Below are 6,000 nucleotides of genomic sequence, written 5' to 3'. Positions count from 1 at the left end.
GGTGTTGATTTTGTAGTCCTAACTCAATTCTAACTATGAATCCTCTTAAAATAAGTGAAATTCTCCCACGTTCAGTATTGCTACAACAGAGGAGGACAACAGAAGTTTTGCTAGCATAAGATTTGCAGGAGAAGGCCCTTTGTTTCTTGTCATGGTATTTGCAGGTGGAAGAATTCCCTTTTTTCCCGTTACTAGATGGTACAAATAAATGTGAATTATTCTGTCCCTATCAGAATAAATGATAAAGAAATAAGAAGGTGGTTTTGGGGGAGGGAGGAAATATAGCAGAAGAAAAATGGGAAGGGGGAAGAGGGAGAAAGTGCTGGACAATAGGGCTAGTTCAAAAATAATATCCCCTAGCAACTGCCTCCTACCTATTTTCCACTAAATTTATTTGGATCACTACAGTGAGGCAGATTAACAGATTTGCTAAGATAGTTTTGGGATCTTACTGGTAATACATTGCAAATCAATCTGTTCACCAAGGGGGGGGGAAAAAAAAAAACTTGCATAAAATATGCCTATGCCTGCCTCATACTAATCCACCAGCAGCTTGCACTAAGAAAAAGCAGTCTGCTGGCTTTTAATTTAGTTTCTTGCCCAGTTCACATCAGCTAAAAACACCAAACAGTATAATTTGCCACAACCGTAATAATCTGCTCAAAAGAACAATAGATCGAGGCAGTGCTGTATGGGAAGGGATCTCCTATTCTTTCTAGTCCCCCTCAGATGGGTACTTACCTCTAGTACCCTGCATTTAAAATGGAGGACTCAGCAGCAGTTTCCTTAACATCTGTGATCTTATGCTACCCTGGTTATAGCAAACAGCTCTTCACAACACTTCAAATAACTGGTGTTATTCAAGAACATTTTTAAGGAAAAATATGGAAAAATACATGAATAAAGTAGGCATTTTGTACGTCAATTCAAAATTTGCTAAGATGCGTTTTAAACGTCTGAACTACGAGACAACTTTTGCCAAAGTGCCAACAAAAGCGGTTGCAATTGTTTTCCGAATCAAAATGCAAAAAACCAAACGATCATTAGCCAACATTTTCACAAAAGACGAATACCTAATGAATATGCCCATGCTGTATTTGTCAAAATGCACTGAAGCTGAACTCCAATGCGTTTTGCTCTAAACCGCACACTTTTCAAAGCCAAAAAAGAAAAGGAGGGAAAAACTTAATGCGCGAGTAAACATTTTTTTTTCAGCTGTAAAAACTGTAGCTATTAGCATGGCGCAACTTCAAGGAGAATAAATTATTTTGTTTTCTTTCCATGCTCCTTTCTACCACATCCATTTATTTGAGATAGCAAATCAAGAGAGACAGCGAGAAGCCTGACATGCAGCTGGTTTCAGTCAATAGGGGTCATTTCCATTTGGTCTGTGTATTTTACAAGTTCCTTGTTCACTGTTCCCAATGGGAGGGTGGGCCAGCTGCCCTGGATCTGAATCCTGGTAAGAAACCAGCTATCTACCTCATCCTGTCCCAACACAGCAACAACGAGCGCCCAGCCCCAGTGTCTCTTTAACTTCATGCTTAGATCAGTTCTGCATCAGCAAGAGCCCTGTGTATATAGGCACCCAGAACCACATTTATCTTTCATTAACGATTTGCTGCTGCCAATTAGAAACATTTGCGGACCTCTAAACATTTTTTTCTTGAAGAAGCACCAGAATTCAGAGTGCTGTGCATCTTGTATGTGTTGGGGCAGGAGGGAAAATAGAGTGTTGTTGTTGTTCTTTTTATATATGGTAATTGCAAACTGCTGTTTTATTTCAGTATAGAATAAAATGTGATGGCATCGTAATTAAGTCATTTGGAATGTATTTCAAAGCAAGTTGTCTCTAAAAGGAAATTATGATCAGGGGCTCAATCCTGCTGTCGTTCAAGTTAGCAGAAGTTATGCCACTGACATCAGTGGAAGCAACTGGTGCTCTGAAAAATGGGGTCAGAAAGGAGATAGGAAGGGACTGAATTCAGTTCTGGTCTCACTAAAATCAATACCAAAGCTTCTACTGGCTGCAGTGGTAGTTGATTTCTTGTCTCTTTTCTTAGCCCACTTTTCAAAATCACTGGGGTAAGAGCTACCACTGAAGTCAACAAAAGATAACCAGCACCTCTGACATGGATACTCTTACTTGATTAGTTTTAGAGAGGTAGTTAACTATTTTAGTCTGCGATCAGGCAGAAAACAGGGTATATGGTGCATCTCTAACCTGCCTTTTGCTTGATTTTTTTTAATTAGGGCAAACTGACGTGTTGACCAATGACAGAAATGCTGCTTGATCAAAAAATGATACAAAAGTTAATGGCTGTCATTGGTCATGAAGTCAACTTTCTCAATTTTTTTTTTTAAAGAATAGTTTACTTCCTGTTTGCCATAGATCAAGTGACTTGTATTTAAAAGGCTTCTTTTACTGACCCAACAAGACATCAACAGTTCTTTAATTTCTATATTCAGTGCCCGCACAGGAAAATGTTTTAACAATGGATGTTGCAGTTCCATCAATATGAATGTAGTGTTCTGTGTAGTGTCACTCATTATAAGGTAAGACATGTTACAGTTGCCAGTTATTTTAATGCTGTCCCACTAACATTTCATATGACTATATGGGCATCTCAAAAAACTATCACTATGTTTGGATTTTTTTTCCCCTTGAGATATGTGGACTTCATACTTCCGAAGACCTCCACATGGTTTCTCTCTTTTATATTCACCCATCCAGAGGCTTCACATCACTGTAACTAAACAGCCAAAGAGGACTGCATCATATTTCTTCAAGAGCCCATTAGTGTAGGACATTAATTAACCAGAAAGATTAATGTTGAGCATCATTGGACAAATCTAGCTGTTGTCATAAATGAGGAACTAGAGACGTAGATGAGGAACTGTAAATAAAATTAGGGTCATTGTATGCTTCTACAGTTTGTTTGGCATCTTTACTACTTTGTCCTCTTTGTCTCAAAGAACTTAGTAGAGTGAATTGATTTTTTTTTAAGAATCTCTGATGAAGAACTACTGCCATTTTTCAGTATTTTAGAAGAAAAGAAATAAAAACTGATTTTTTTCAGTTAGTTGCACTGAAAACCAACTTTTTTGTGTTTCTTTCTTCTTTTTTTAGTATGGATCAGTGAACACTTTTCAGTTCTTCTGACAATTTGGAAAAGGCTTTCAATTGTATTTGTCGAAAAAAAGCCTGAAAAGATATTAGGGAAAAATCAATGAAAATATTTGTCATTTTTTCCCTATTTCAATAATTATTTTGATCAGCTCTTAAGTACTGGGGATGATAACAAATTTCTCTCTCTCTCTCTCTTTCTCAGGTGTTTCTGTAGTTTCCATCCCTCTTGTACATATCTGTACTCCAGATTAGGAGTCAGTCACAGAACCACAAGGGTTTGAATATCAGTGTTTTTTTATTCTAATACAGTGTGTTAGTGCACTCAGAAACATCACCCTCTTTTTCATCAGCATGCCTAAATCCCATTAAAATCAGTGAATGACTAGACCAAATGCTAATGGTAGCATAATATCTGATATTTCCTTTATCAGGAGTCTGTATCATGTCTCTGGAGGCAGACAGAATATGACCTTAAAGATATTTTCATTTCTAAGGACTATGGTTCAGGTCTCTAATGTCTGAGGTTACACTAAGCCACTTCTGAAAAGAAAAGAAAACCTAGATGTCAGCCTTACTTATTTCATATGAAGTACCCCAAACTATAGGATAGAATCCTGATGTTGCCAGTGCTCATGGCAGAATTCTCTTTGACTTCAACGGAGTCAGGATTTCCCTGTGTTTCCTGGTTAATGACAATTGGCACCTTCATATAATGGCAGTGTGCACCCAACCAGTAACTCTACAGTCACACACAAGCCTATAAACATAATTAATGGGGTTGCAATTGTAAAGCTGAAAGCAGAAGTTTCTCTCTGTATAGTTTGAGTATTATAATGGATTTTATTTTTGCCTTATACAATAATTGCCATGAGAATAAATCTCTTTCAAGTCTTGTATAGTTGGCTGTTTGTGTTTCATAGCACAAAAATATGAGAAATTATTTTTTGCAAATGTTCATTCCACTTACATTTGCAAAAGCAAATTGGAGGTGATTTCTCTCCACCCAACAAGTGAGCTGACCACATTTCAGAGACTGAAAATTAAAAACAAGCTGATGTCACATTAGGAGCTTGATCCTGCTTTTCTTGGGATAACAAAAAACTCCTTTTGACTTCAGAAGTAATTTGAAGGGTGGGAGAAAGTGGAATCCTCTTAACTTTAGTACAAGGTGTCATTTCAGAAGAAAAGGAATGTATTTAATTTGCAAAAGGCCAAAATACAATACCAAATTGCTAATCTTCTAATTACTTTTGGGGTGTTTGGCACATCTGTATTATATTCTTCCCTTCTTTTAAGATCTTTCACATATTCCAAGGACTTTGCAACAGTACTACAAGTGAATTACCATCAAATCTGCTGCACATCTCAGCTCCTAATAAAAAATATACTCCCTTGTCGTCCCAAACTCAAACTCACTAAAATGAATTAATCACTAACAGGAAGTAATACAGATCAAATGAAAACAATGAAACTGGTAATAAAGATCTCATAAACTATCATGTTCACAGAAGATGGGGCAGCCACAATAGCTCCTTCAATAGCTCTGAGCTCAGAGGCTGAAGCTACGAAGTGCTGAGATAGCTTCACTCAATGACATTCAAATAAATTGAGCGTAATTCACAACTTCCAAGATCAGACCTGCAAAAACCACTAACATTTTATTATTTCTGGAAGTGTCATACCTGGAAGTGGTACAATGAAAGTTGCTGACAGTCAGGCCCAATGACACTTTTCACAGAACTACCATTTTTTCTGAAGGATCACCAAAGTCTCAAGAGCACCTGAGACTACCTCGAGAGAGGCAGTTAACCTTGGAAGAACCAGCATAATAAAATTTAACCCTATATATATAGTAATTTGCATCTGGACATCTCAAATCACTGTACAAAGAAGGTAATCATTATCTCTTTTCAATTAATATTCTTATAAATAACTGAAAATCAAAAACTAAGATCTCTGTTAATGAATGCTTTATGCATGTTAATGAATAAAGAAAACAGTGACAGAAATATGCTGGAGGACATATCCACAAAAGGACTTAGAACCTAAGCCTCTGTATATGCCTAAGTCCTCAAAAATACCATTCAACATTAAAGGCTCATAATTCTCTGGCACTAACGTTCCCTGACACTACATATTCTCTGACACTAAAGGCAACTACAAGGTCTGGTTTTGGCCCTACCTGCCTAAGGCTTGTTAGCACTGAGCAGCTAGATACTTAAACCCCATCACAAAGCAGGTGTTCCTTTGCCTGTCTTGCCCATAGGATCAATCTGGTAGGTGGTCCCAGTGCATGTGCACAAGACTTGTTCCTGCACAAAACAGAGAAGGGATGAGGTGCCACTGACCTTCTTTATACAGATTAGCTGAATGGGTAACATTTTCACTGGGGGGGAGTGTTCTAGTTCTGCCTCTGCGTTAAATGAATGTTTTGTCAGATTGTAAGTTTGAGGTTTTTATTCTGTCTTGCTAAAGCTGAGGATTTTTGTGGCTGATATTTTTTATGTATCTATAATCCAACCAAATCTTTTATGGTTGGGATAAAGAAATGCAAGGCACAGCAGTGATTAAAAATAGTGGGTAAGGCTGTGAGACTGGACAGAGGAGAAATTCCTAGGGTTAGCAGAACAACAATTGCTAAAGCTGATACATTTAATCATTCCATGCAAAAAGTATTTTAAATGGAAATACATTATACTTAATGTAAAATGCTCAAGCATTTTTTGAGCCAGGGACAAGAATTCAGGTCTCTCATCTCCCAGGTAAGTGTCTTAACCACTAGACTTACTCAGTTATTATGTATGCCTTCCTGACTCAGTGAATATTTAATTATCCCATGCAGTATGGAACAGCAGGGAGAGTCCTACCAC

General features: G+C 37.5%; 1 protein-coding gene across 3 annotated transcripts in view; it reads right to left on the bottom strand.

The window, feature by feature from the left end:
• The window catches only part of CREB5 (cAMP responsive element binding protein 5), a 427,781-nt gene that overhangs the window by 19,973 nt on the left and 401,808 nt on the right, over nt 1–6,000 (bottom strand). The window lies entirely within an intron of this gene.

Source organism: Gavialis gangeticus, unplaced genomic scaffold, assembly GCF_001723915.1.
Source record: "Gavialis gangeticus isolate Ggan-Ray unplaced genomic scaffold, GavGan_comp1, whole genome shotgun sequence".
Taxonomy (NCBI): domain Eukaryota; kingdom Metazoa; phylum Chordata; order Crocodylia; family Gavialidae; genus Gavialis; species Gavialis gangeticus.
Note: the sequence above shows the minus strand (reverse complement) of the source record. Positions and strands in the feature narration are given on the sequence as shown.